This window comes from Protopterus annectens, chromosome 1.part2, assembly GCF_019279795.1.
Source record: "Protopterus annectens isolate FY-2018-M chromosome 1.part2, PAN1.0, whole genome shotgun sequence".
In the NCBI taxonomy this organism is placed as follows: Eukaryota; Metazoa; Chordata; order Ceratodontiformes; family Protopteridae; genus Protopterus; species Protopterus annectens.
In genome coordinates, this window is record NC_056727.1 from 753,206,130 (window position 1) to 753,219,842 (window position 13,713).

At 40.9% G+C, this 13,713-nt stretch overlaps 1 long non-coding RNA gene across 2 annotated transcripts in view; it reads right to left on the reverse strand.

Annotated features, from left to right (window-relative positions):
• LOC122791131 overlaps window positions 1-13,713 on the reverse strand; it is a 1,637,998-nt gene that overhangs the window by 89,255 nt on the left and 1,535,030 nt on the right. The window contains exon 4 of one of the 2 annotated variants that reach the window (XR_006363106.1): window positions 13,202-13,398. The exons of the other annotated variant lie outside the window; for it this stretch is intronic. This is a non-coding gene — a long non-coding RNA (uncharacterized LOC122791131). Of the gene's footprint in view, window positions 1-13,201; window positions 13,399-13,713 lie in introns of those variants that run through there. 2 annotated transcript variants of the gene reach the window in all.

A 13,713-nucleotide genomic window follows, 5' to 3' on the forward strand; every position in this document is an offset into this window, starting at 1 on the left:
TTTCGGCTTTTCCTGGTCAGGGGTCGCCACAGCGGAACTCCGGTCCGCTAATGATTGGCAGTTGATTTTTATGTACCGGATTGCCAGGCCTGACGCACAACCTTCAATGAAGGTACGCCCATTCGCACGTCTCCACGCAGAAGGCGCTCTAGCTGAGAATCAAACCGGACAGCGTCTTACTGTGAGGCAACAACACTACTAAACATTTAAAAAAAATATCCAGATGTTTACTTCATTTTTTTGGTCCCTTATTCCTAAAATGTGTGTTTTTTTGCCAATCATTGGGTACTGAAGTTACTAAATAATGACATACATTTGAGTTTCAGAGTTTATTTCCTTCAGAAAATGGATGCCACCACAAATCCTGTTATTCAAGCACCTTTGTAATTTTATAAGAACAATATTTCAAATCTGTTCCTGTTTTGAGCCTTTGTTCCCCCTTTAGTTTAGGCATTATTCAGATTTATTGAGCTAAGAGGTCGAGAGGTATGCAAACTTCTTAATTGCTTCTGCTGATGACACTGCTCATTTGCTCGCACTCTTCATGCACAGAAACATAAACGCATATACACATTTCTATTTTTTTTCTTTTTAATTTTCTTTTTTTTATTTTACCCTAGCTCTACCCTTTCCCTAACCCTAACCCTATATCCTACTCTAATTAAACCCTTCAAGTAACACTGCCAGTACACAAGACAGACTCAGACATCCAAACATACACAAACACACACAAACAACACTACCTCTATTCCCTAACCTAACGCTTACCCTTATCCTAAAATACACAAACTCACACACAAACACACAACACCCATCCTTCACTCATCCCTGACCCTAAGCCTAACTCAGACACACACACACACACACACACACACACACACACACACACACACACACACACACACACTCTGTCCCCCTAATCCCACTTACCTGTATCGACATTCCATGCCATCACATATTTGCTATTCAGCCATCCTTACTGGCAACATTAAATCACACCCCTGCAATTGCCAAACATATTGAAACAGGACACTGTTTGTAACAGCAACAGTTATAATCCTTCTTTGATTAAGGGATTCATAGTCAGGGAAGCATAATAAAAGTAAAACTTTTGTTATTCTTGTAATAGTTGTGCCATCCAAAATACTACAAAACAGGAGGAATTCAAGTACAGGGGTGTAGCTACTTTAAAGTGAGACATGCCCCTATCAGTGAAGGGAAAAGTTACACATCAGCCTTCTGAAGCACCTGCAATTTACCCTTTTTTGCCTCCTTACTGCTTTCAATACTTTAAGTAATTGAAGTACCTGTGATTTGTGTATTCTATTTCACAGAGATTGAACATTAAGAACATTGCCACAACCAAGACTGCAGGTACAGAGGGCATACATTGCTTACCTGTGTTTTTACTGATGTAATCTCCCCCTGCATGAGCTGCTTTCATGATTAAACATCCTTGAGCACCCAATGATACATCAATGCATTTGTACTGCTCTCACTCTACAGAATTTGCCTTATCACTAGTTTATATTGCTGTACCTTTACTTTTAGTTTTTGCCTTTTAACAGCCACAGCAAAAGTCTGCCTCAGGTCTTTTGTTTACCTTTGCTGGTCTGGGTGTGCAAATCACTGGGTTGGAAAAGGCCCAGACTGATTGTTTCACACTAATGTAGAAGGTGTGACTCACTCTGCTTCCCAACTTCCCCCCACATCCACACATTTAATCCCACTGTTCTCCTCTCACTTTTTAATGACATCATAAACCTGATTAAAGACACACCTCTGTAACATATCAGTGCATTTTCCAAATGTTTGCCTACCGTGTAATATTCATTATAATAGTATTAGTATTCTCTTCCCTACTCACTTAATCGCTCAGCGTCTACCCTGTTAACACAACATCCTCTGCAGTACTTCTGACATTGTTTTTCCCTGACTGCTCAGTAAATATCCACCCTTCCTTCCCTTTGCACTACTGCATTCCCTCCACTTCTAATCTAAAAACTCACCTCTTCCTTTATCAACCCACCTATCATCTTATTTAAAAAACTTACTTCATCTTATCCGTTTATACTCCTGATGTCACACCACTCCTCCCCCTTTTCTACCTTACCGACTTATTCATACCCAGTGCTACCTTCTCTTGTCTTAAATTCTCAACTCTGTCTCACTTCTCAGCTGAAACACTTGCTACTCTTCTCACGCTTATCTTTCCATAACATAACTCTAACTCTTACAGACCTTTGAACTTCATTGTCTCTCCACCTCATGACAAGATTGCCTTCCCATCTCATCACAAGTAAATATGCCATTCACTAGCTTAAATATTTTACTACTTCTACTACTTGCTGTCCTCAGATTACTATATTGCTCTTACATCCAAAATTTCCTCACCTACAATAAGCCTCAATTTAAATTATTCACCAGAAATTGTTCTACATCTACTTAGCAGCTCACCTACTTAATACAACACTTTTAACACTGCTCACTGCCACCCCAGAAAAAAAGCAAAAAAATAAAAATTACCATTATAAAACCTCTTCACTCCCTCCAATATTCTTCAAGAATTAAACTATGTATGTGGAGGCATACATCATAACCCTCTCTAACCTCCTATCGCCCTCATCCCCTGTGGCCATCCCTAACTCCAAACAAGTATACTTTACCTCAATAAATATGCATAGCATTTGTAATAAAATAATTGAACTGCATGCATAGATGTCTTATTATGCAGCAGATGTCATTGCCCTTACTGAAACATAGTAACAACATATATAAAAGACTCAGAAATTCTTCCCCAGGATACAGCATCATTAGAGTTTGCAAGTTAAACAAAAAAGCTGGAGGAGTAGCTATCCTCTACCCTAACACATACAAAGTTTCTCCCCTTACAAAAACTATACCCAAATTCAATAATGCCAAGCTACTTATCTCCTGTATAAAATTAAATGACCACAAACTCCATTCTATGATTGTTCTAAGTATTCCACCTGCAAAAAAATATATCCATGCTTGAAGAAACCCTTTAATGAATCTCATACAATATTACCAAAGAAATGGTCATCCTAGGTGATGCCAGCATCAGGTAGAGTACTTTCCCTTCTAACTCTCCTTTTTGTAACATAAACCTTCATGGCTTCAAGCAGCTTATTACTTCTCCTACACACTACAACAAATCCCAGGACACTAGTGTCATTCTTGACAGGATTCTGGTATCCAATCCTTGCAACTACACTGCATCAGGAACCCTTCATGAATCCCATAGTCATCATCGTCTCACATATGCTATCAGATGTATTACTCACCATGTCAAACTGCAAGTATACAAAAATACTCATAGTGCTGGAGTCATTGACAGCTACATTAAGTACTGCTATCATGTTGGCAGTACAGCATGCCATGCACATGATAGCACACCATTTGGTATTCATTAAATGACTCTAAATATTGTGTAGAGCCTCCAAACAAAGGGAAATTGCAGAATATGTTAATGAAAGCATAAAGATCTAAATTATGTGCTAATTAACCAACCCAACATAGTGGAACTATTCAGAAAACTATAAAGCAATCATGTACACTCAGTGTTCACTTTTGCTCTGATCTCCAAAACTCTTGTAGTACAGGCACGATGACAGTTAGAAAAAAATTGTTAGTGGGGTTGCTGCTCCTATCATTATGCTGTATGTGCAACAGGCTTTAAATCAAGGTGCTGCTGCTGTTGCTGCCAGACCTCAGGCAACAAGAAGAAGTGTGCTTAGACCCCATTTGATTTATTGTGTAATGCATAACACAGAAATTACAGAGTGATACAAGGTAGACAGGGAAATGCTAGAGGAATTATGCAACCTCTGCTGCCCCAACCTCAGGCCTCAGGAAAATCATGGAAAGCCCATCCTAGTGGAAACAAAGGTATGTGTAGCATTATGCATACTAGCTACAGATACTTTTCAGAGACCCACAGGAGATATATCATGGGTGTCACAGGCATCAACCTCTAGAATATTACATCAGTTTTAAATGCAATGCTACAACATGCAAGGGATTACATCTGTTTTCTATGCACCCCACAGGAGAAAGCAAGAACCATGCAGGAATTTTTTGCAATAGCACACTTCCCTGAAGTGTTGGAGGTCATAGACTGCACACACATAAAAACAAAAGCTCCACCCAGTGAACAGGGAAAAAGGTAAATAACAGAAATGGATACCACTCTATAAACTGTTAGGTTGTCTGTAATGTCCAAGGGAACAGCTACAATGTCTCTGCAGGTAACATAGGCAGTTTTCACGGCTCATACACATGGCATGCCTGCAAGCTGTACACAAGGTTTTCAAGGCATAACTTTCCACAAGGGCAGCTAGTGAGGGCTGCAGGTTAGGAATTGGAGCCCTGGCTCATGACACCAATGAGTAACACACACAACCCTACTGAGCAAGAATATAATGAGGCCAGTGCTCAGACTAGGAATATCATAGAAAGTACATTTGGTTTGCTGAAATCAAAGTTCTGGTGTCTGGACACATCAGGAGGTGCCCTGCAGTATGACTCAGGCACCTACACCCAGATATTCACAGTCTGTGCCATGCTGCACAATATGATTCTCAGGAAACAGCTTCAACAATGACAGAAAGGACAGGAACGTAGTTTCAAGAACCACAGGCATAGCCAGGAGCAACAGATACAGATGGGGATTCTGAGGGATAGCCATCAGCTGCAGATGGTGTGGCAGACAGAGGCATGAACAGTATGGCCTGGTTCTGGCTAAGAGGCAAAAGACAGCACACACACACTCATTACCTAAGTCAAAGCCTAAGATCCCATGCACATACAAATATGAAAACTGTTGCCTATCCAACTCCACAATTTTTATTCAACAATTTAATGGCTGTATTCTGATAGCATCAGACAGGGACAGCCCCCAAAGACACAATCTGTGTCTGCAGTAATGACAAGCTAAGTGTGGAACCTGTAAGGAAATAAAAATATTTTATATAACAGAGTATTATCATATGTAAATACATATATGCTCCAAGTAGAGCATTTGTCTGAGGGGTACACATGCATCAGTAATAGCTTATGTGACTGATGTTTGCAATATAGGTTCATAGGTTCATAGGTTCATACTAGGCTATCTGCCCGAGGGCATTTACAAGCCTAGCCCATAGTTTTGTGGCTTACGCCACCCCTTTAGTATGGGGAACTATACCCATTATTTTGCTGTGCCTCTGTTGAGCAGTGACACTGAGGTAATCCCTGGGGTATATCTGCGATCTCCCATCCATTGGTCAAGATTTCTCTTGAACAAGGCCAGCGAGGTGCTCTGCCTCACATATACCGGGATTTTATTCCACAGCATAGGGAGTCTTTGGGTGATGAATCTATCCCTCCAGCACGTCCTATTAATAGCCGTGTCGAGGTTTAAGTCTCCGCCCTTGTGGCTCTGACGGATCTAGATTTTTGAGGTGAAGCATATTCATCAAATCTGGGTTTGACATGGCCTTGTATGTTAGGCAAAGGTCACCTCTGAGCAGCGGTAAGCGACTGAATAGAGCTGGAGTTCTTTCAGTCGGGCAGCATAGGACAGATGTTTGAGACCCTTTATCCTTTTGGTGAGGAACTTTTGTGGCCTCTCCAGCTGCTGCAAGTGTCGGGTCAGATACATTCGAATGGGGCATTGTACTCAATCATTGGTCTGATGAGTGATGAGTATAGGGAGACTATGACCTCCCTTGATCTAGATGAGAATCCCTTCATGATAAGGTGGGCAATGTAGAAGGTCTTCCTAACTACTTTAGCTACATGGGTGTCGAATGACAGACTACTATCAACCTGGGTCCCCAGGTCCCTGATAACTTCTTCTGTGCTCAGTGGATTGCCACCTATTTGGTAGCTAGGGGTAACCTTGTTTTTCCCAAAGGGTATGACTATGCATTTTGTTGGCATTTAACTTTAGGCCATGGCTCTGGCACCAGTTATCCGGTTCTGTGAGACCCTTCTGAAGGATATCTTTGTCAGATGTGTTTTCTACTATGGCGCCCAGTTTGCAGTCATCTGCAAACTTTGTCAGCCATAACCCTCCTGTGTTTGCTTGTACTGGAAAAGTAGATGCCAAACAAGAGTGGGCCCAGGACTGAGCCCTGTGGTACACCACTTGTGACAGGCTTTGAGTCTGACATGGCGCCAGCAACTCTGACCCTGTGGGTTCTGTCACTCAGCCAGTTTGCAACCCATCTTGTGATGTATGGGTTAACATTTAAGCTGATGAGTTTTTCAATGATACCCGAGTGGGGTATTGTATCAAGGCCTTCGCCAGATCGAGGTAGGCTGTATGGACTGCCTTTCCTCATCAATGGCTTTGGTGACTGTTTCAAAAGTCAACCAAGTTTAGAAGGCATGATCTGCCTTTGACAAAGCCAAACTGGGATGGATCCAAAGTCTGCAAATTCCCTATGTCTTTATTTATGAGGTCCATTATGATCCTCTCCATGGCTTTGCAGATAAGGCTTGTCAAGCTAATGGGCCGGTAATTTCCAGGGTCGGTGGAGGCACCGCCTTTGTGAAGTGGGACCACAGTTGCTGTGCGCCACTCCCTGGGTACGTATCCAGAGGTAAGACTATGATTAAACAGCTGTCCTAGCTGTGGGTTAAATTCCTCGTTGAGTTCGTGGAGCACACAGCCGGGGACACCATCAGGTCCCATGGATGCTGTGTTTATTGCTTAGGAGAGAGCAGTTCTCACTTGGGTGTTGGAGATGTTTGGGGCTGCAATCGCTTGGTATAGATATCTCTCCTTTTGGGGAGGGGGGGAGAAGTTTGCACTGAACCTGTCAGCCAGTATGTTGGCAATGTCTGTAGGATCAGTAATCTTCACATCATTTTGAACTAGTTCTGAGCATATCTGGGAGTTTCCTCCCAGGTTTCTAACATAGCTAAAGAAGGCCTTATGATTGTCTTTTGAGTCTTTAGCTATTTTTCTCTCAAAATTTGCTTTGGATGATTTTATGAGAGCTCTTAGTTTTTACTTATAGTGATCAAGGGTGTCTTACCTTTTAAGGATTTTGCTCTATCTTGTAGTAGCTTCCTCCTTTTGTTGTAGAGTTTGTTTATGGCTGGGGTCCACCAGACTGGACGCTTGCCTTTGGTACAAAGAGTCTTTGTTTTGCTTGGGATTGCCTTATCCATGCAGTCCTGCAGGTGCTGGTAGAAGGCATTTGTAAGTGATTCAGCGGCTTGAGTACTGTTTTCCGCTGGCTCGGGGCCTTAAAGGAGACCACACTAGTCTTTAGAACTGTGAAGTAGGCTTTCGAGAAGTTCTTTTCTGTGGTCTTTTTATTTCAGGTGGGGTTGGGATGAGGACCTCCAGCGAGATTAGTTTGTGATCTGATCTCACCAGTGAGGGGTATACTTCCGGTGTTGAACATTGTGCTCCCATGTTCGTGATGATGAGATCAAGTATGTTTTCTCCTCTTGTGGGGATGGTGACTAGTTGTTCCATGGCATTTGAGTTTATGAATTCCAGGAACTTTTGGGCTAGGGTGTTTGTGCTTGAGTAGTGTTCCCAGTCTATATTAGGGTAATTGAAGTCACCTAGTATGATGGTGTTTGGTGATACATTTATCCCCTCTAGTGTTTTCAGGAAGGCCATGTAAGGTTCCTGAGTTTGTGAGGGTGGCCTGTAACATGCTACAATTTGCAGAGCAGTCTTGCCTATGGTTAATTGCACCTGGATGGTCTCCGATGCATCGTGCATTGCCACCAGTCTTGAGGTGTGGGTGTCTTTGATGAATATGGATACCCCCCCTCCTTTCTTGGTATTGTCCGGATTTTGGGGCCGGAACGCATGATAAGAGGTAAAACCTGATAGTGCTGGGGTGCTCTCAGGAGCCTTGAACCAGGTTTCTGTCACTGCACAGACATCGATGTTCTCCATACTGAGAAGGGCCTCGAGTGCATGCATTTTGAGATTTAGACTTCTGGCATTGAGCAGCATTACCCTTAGTTTTTTTCCTTTTTTGTGTTCTAGGGTGGTAGGTTTAGAATTTGAGCCTTGCCTAAAAAAGGCACTATGGGGGTGGCAAGAGCCTTTGTCAATATCCGGAATCCCAGGGGTGACAGGTGCAAGCCGTCCCTTGCGAAGCAGTGTGGCTTGTCCAGCATGTCATCCCAGGCAGCAGACATTGGATCCCCTTTGAATGACACCAGAGTTTAAGCCAATTGTTAAAGCTGATCATCTTATCTCTGTATTGTGGCATCATTCTTGGTGAAGGTAGGATACTGCTCAAGGTCAGGGTCATACCTGCCTGGGCTACATAATCAGAGAGCTCCTCAATGTCTCTTTTCATGTAGTCCAAGGAGGTACGTCTCAGGTCGTTTACACCAGCGTGGACAATGACTGAGTCGTATTTGTACCTGCTGTTGAGAGACCTGAGTCTCGGCTGTGTATTCTACCCAGTACTGTGCATCAAGCATTTTACTTGGCAACTGTCTATAAACCATGTAACAGGTCAATTATACTATCATTTGCACAAGTATAGCAATAAGCAAGACTGGAACATGTACTGCTTCAACCTCACTGCTTACAATGTTAACTGAATTACAGTGAGGTTCAACAATTATATACATATTAATTCACAACTGAGTTTAAACAAGAAATCAAAACCTTTTCTTCTGCAATACATATTCATAAAAGCAAGCTTGTGAGTAAGCAAGCAGTAGCTTACCCATTGTGTTCATCAGTCATATATGCAACCCTAAGTCACAAAGGCATGTGCAAAGGACAGGGCACAGTCATCAGCATTTGCAGAGGGTGGGAGGGGGAGTCAAAGCTGACACCAAAGAAATGACTGTGTGAGAGCAAGAAACACGAATATTTATTAAAGTATACAGTTGTCAAGGCAAGTAACAAGAGTTGTATAGCACTCAACAGTACCGTTTAGCTTGCATATGTGTGAGGTGGTATGGTCAAGTTTTTTTTTCAGTGTGCACATGTGTTTGTCTGTGCATCTACATGAGCACAATCAACCACTACATCCTGGCATCTTGAACAGGTATGAAGCATGCATAGTAGAAGTCAATTCAGCATCATTGCCTCCAACCATGATAACTACCTCTGCCAGGAGTCGCACTGTTATTTCCATGGCCTTGGCTAGAAGTCATGGTGCTACCTGAACATGAGTGATGTCTGCTGGATGCAATTTCGTCATGACCATGTGGCCTATCATGTCTGGATGTGGACAACCCAATCACTGACAGAGCTGTGGAAATAGTGCCATTACGGGAGCAGGATTGGGCATGGCCATGTTGATAAACACCAGAAGATGTAGTGTCTCTCCAGCCACATTGATGCTCATTCTCCCTGCAGATGTTACATCACAGACACTGCCTGATTCAGTGTCCAAGGAGTCATCCACACACTTCAGGGAGTCACACACAATCAGAATGCATGAAATTTAGTACTCTTACTATCTCTTCCCAGGCCCTGGTGGAATGTGCCCATGCTCCATTGCGGTCCTACATATACATCTGCTGGCACCTAATGACACACCAGCATCAGGAGTAGGGTGGCAGCAAGCATCCTCTGAACACCTCTACCAACCCTTCTGTGTGGCACTTTGCCCTCACAATAGCTACAGGGAGAATCAACTAAACAATCCCCTTAACATATACAGATTAAAAATCAGTTCTTGCAAAAATCTATTGACCAGTTGAATCCCACCCCAGCATACTCCTCTTTCCCTCTTGTACTGTGTTGTCAAACTTACTCTTATCGCTCACTCTAGATATATCAGACATACAAGATATATGCATATAAGGATGTATAGAGTTACCTTTACATTATTTTTATTTTACATACCTGGAAATGCTGCTTGAAATGCTTTGGGTCTGTCATTCACATTAGCACCAACATTAAGGTTTCTGTGTGAACCCACTGCTGAGCTATCTGGATCTTTGATAGTCAGTAGTGGTTTAGTAGCAGGACCACCCCCTATTGCCATCAGTTTCTGGGCAACTACAGCTTCCATATGGTGGGTAGAGTTGATCATAACCTTCTGTCATATCTGGGAGTATGTTCTCCAATGCTCTCCAACAGCACTGATGTCATTGGCCAACTTCTGTCAGATCCTGTCTCAAGCAGATTTGTCACTTCTACCTCTACTTGACAATAAAACTCTATGATTGTGAAAGGCCTGGATAATTACCTCATTTTTCTGCATCAATGAATGGTGGCTTGCAGGGTACAGATGTCTTGGGCACTATATCTCTGTATGAGATATAACAGTAAATGGACACAAAAATAAATTTATAATTCACAGACAGGATGACTGTGAACTCAATCATGTATGAATGCATGCATCCATCATGCACACAGCAATTGAAAAAGTCATGTTCCCTATGATGACACACAAGTTAGGACAGCCCCTCCTACAAAATTCATAACATAACAACAATTATAACAGTTCTAAAATACAGGCAGCAGTTTTGTAACTGTGCAATACATCACAGCATTAACAATACTAATTCACAATGTACAAGTAGAAATGGAGAAAACTTTTATAGTGAACATATCCTTTGGGTTATACAGGTAAAAATACCTTACCTTGCTATGAAGTATTATTACATTCTTCTGCAATACCTGTTCAAATTCTCAGAAAATAAAACCTACACAATTATGTCAGGTAGTATTATTTACAAATCTTTTGTAATGCAGACAAATAGCTGATATACATGAGCTATGCCAACAGTTAATGATAAAGAAAATTTAGCCAAATAAGCCACTGATGGTGTTGGACATTGCAATCCATTCTTAATGTTAAAGTAAAAGCATTCTGTGAAAAATAGCAACATACAATGGCAAGAAAACAGTTCAGAAAGTAGACAAATCTCCTCAAAATGGATGTAGCAGTATTGAGCTCTCTGGATCCAAAATGTCTGTCCACTATGATACAATTTCCTTAGCTACACAATTACCTTATAGTGCAGATTCAACCCTGTTATTATCATTGTGCTATGCAAATGAGCTGTTAAATCATTAGCATTCCAGAATACCACAATCTACATGAAGTTCAGGGAAGGTAAACATGATGTGCAGAGCTACATGATTGCATGCACATGCCCTAGCACTGCAAGGATGAACACTGGGAAGTGTTACCTGCTAATGGCGTGCAGGTATTAATGATTAGTCTGACTGCAGGAACAATCAGTGTTTCACAGTCTACCCTCTTTAATGCACACTTAGGGTGTGTCAGGATGGACAGACTTACCATAAAGTCTGAAACTACAGTGGCTGACTTGGGAGAACAACATTCCTAACATTCAAATGCTGTTTTTATGACCACAGTTACTGCCTCTTACCAAGGAATGTTGTGCATATTCAAGGGATTACATTACTCATTGCTACAGATACCATATACAACAAAATGAGATAGCATTTCTCTTAGGAATGCATAGATAAGGGAATAGGGCACCCTAGATAAAGAGAAGAATAAAGCTGCACTGTTTGCATTCTTTTTTAATATTCTGTGAATGTATGAATATCCTAACTGTTGCCAATATTACAGTCGTGCAGACATGTACAGGAACAAGAGAAAGAGCTTTCAGAACTTTTTTCTGTTGCACTTTCAGTGTGACTTGATACAATGTCATATTTTGAATACATCTAAAAACGTTACTCGGGTCTGATGGTTCAAATTCATGCAGGTTACTGTTGCAAGATAAAAAAGTTGAGGAAGCATCAGAAATGTACATTTAAAGTTCTTGTTTCATATGTGCATGTGTGCATATTCCCTTTATCCTTTGTGTGCTATTTAGCATTGCTCTCTGTTGACTTCCTAAGGTAAAAACTGACAAACATAATTTGGAATGCCATCATTAGCATGATTGTGACTGGCATTCATGCACTTTTCTCAACACTCTGGACTGTACAGAGTGAAGAAATTCTGGCAGCTACCTATCTCCGGGGCATAAGGTGTAAATGAAGTGAAGAAATTGTACATGAAATGCAAGGTTTGAACCCCAGTTACAGATAAATTTACTGAGGGAAGCCATAAATATTGACATTCATGATGGTGCATGAATGTGATATGACAGAAAACTCAAGTAATTTCAGTATTGAGTAAACCTGACAGGCAAATATGTCATTTGAAATGATGTCACTATTAATTGTGTGTGCTGTGTGAAAATTGATAGCATTTCTGCTGTTCCCTTTCCCCATTGCCATCACCATGCATTACCTAAAGTCCTGATATTGTCACACAAAAATGATACCATATACAATAAAAATTAGATAGCATTGCTCTTAGGAAGTTATAGATAAGGGAATAGGGACCCTAGATAAAGAGAAGAATAAAGCTGAAGTGTTTGCACTCATTTTTAATATTGTGTGAATGTATGGATATCCTAACTGTTGCCAATATCACACTCATCCAGACATTGACTGGGATAAGAGAAAGAACTTTCAGAACTTGTTTCTGTTGCACTTTCACTGTGACTTGCTACAGTTCCATATTTTGAATACATCTACAAACGTTTCTCTGATCTAATGGTTCATATCCATGCAGGTTACTGTTGCATGATAAAAAAGTTGAGGAAACATCAGAAATGTACAGCTAAAGTTCTTGTTTCATGTATGTGTGTGTGTGTGTGTGTGTGTCTGTGTGTGTGTGCTCCCTTTATCCTTTGTATGTTGTTTGGCATTGCTGTCTGTTGACTGGGAAACTTCAGTAGCAGTGAACGGGAGTTCACTTCCTAAGGTAAAAATTGAAAAACTTAATTTGGCATTCCATCATTAATGCAATTCAAATTGGCATTGGTGCACTTTCCTCAACACTCTGGACTATGCTGAGTGAAGAAATTCTGGCAGCTATCTATCTCTGGAGCATAAGATGTAAATAAAGTTAAGAAATTGTACATGTAATGCAAGGATTGAACCCCATTTATAAATAAATTTACTGAGGAAAGTCATAAATATTGACATTCATTTTGGTGTATGAATGTAATGTGGCAGGAAACTCAAGTATTCTCAGTATTGAGTAAACCTGACAGACATGTATGCCATTTGAAATGTCACTATTAATTGTCCTTGCTGTATGAAAAATAGCATTTCTGCTGTTCCCTTTCCTATTTGCCATCACCATTGCATTACCTAAAGTCCTGATATTGTGACACAAAAATGATAGTAGTGATTCAACAAGGATGTGTGAAAAGTTATTTTTATTATTGCTTTCTGCATGTGCATGGCACTTGGTAACAAGCAATCACGTTTCACTGCTTAACAAAAAAAAAGTGAAAAATGTCATTTTGCTTGACTTCAGTGATGCAAATAAGCCTGGTGTTGGTGTGTGGTCATCAGCTCTCTGGATAGTAATGATTGCAGAGAATGCACTTGACAGATGTTCAACTCTGTGGAACAAGATGTAAATGAAGTAATCTTAGAATAAGAGGACAGGTGATGCAGGTTTCAAATCCTACTTGTCAGTGTTATATCATTCTCAATAAGCATTTATTTTTGTTTTGTTTTTTTATTTGCAATCTGCATGTGTGCACTGCTCAGCAGCATGCATGCAGAGTTCATTACTAACAGAAAAAAGTAAAAAAATTATTTTAGATTGCTGTCAGTATCATAAATGAGCCTGGCATTTTTGCACAGCTGTCAGCATTCCACATACTAATGACCTGTGCTTGTGGCACAAACTGTAAATACATTGACTCTGGAGA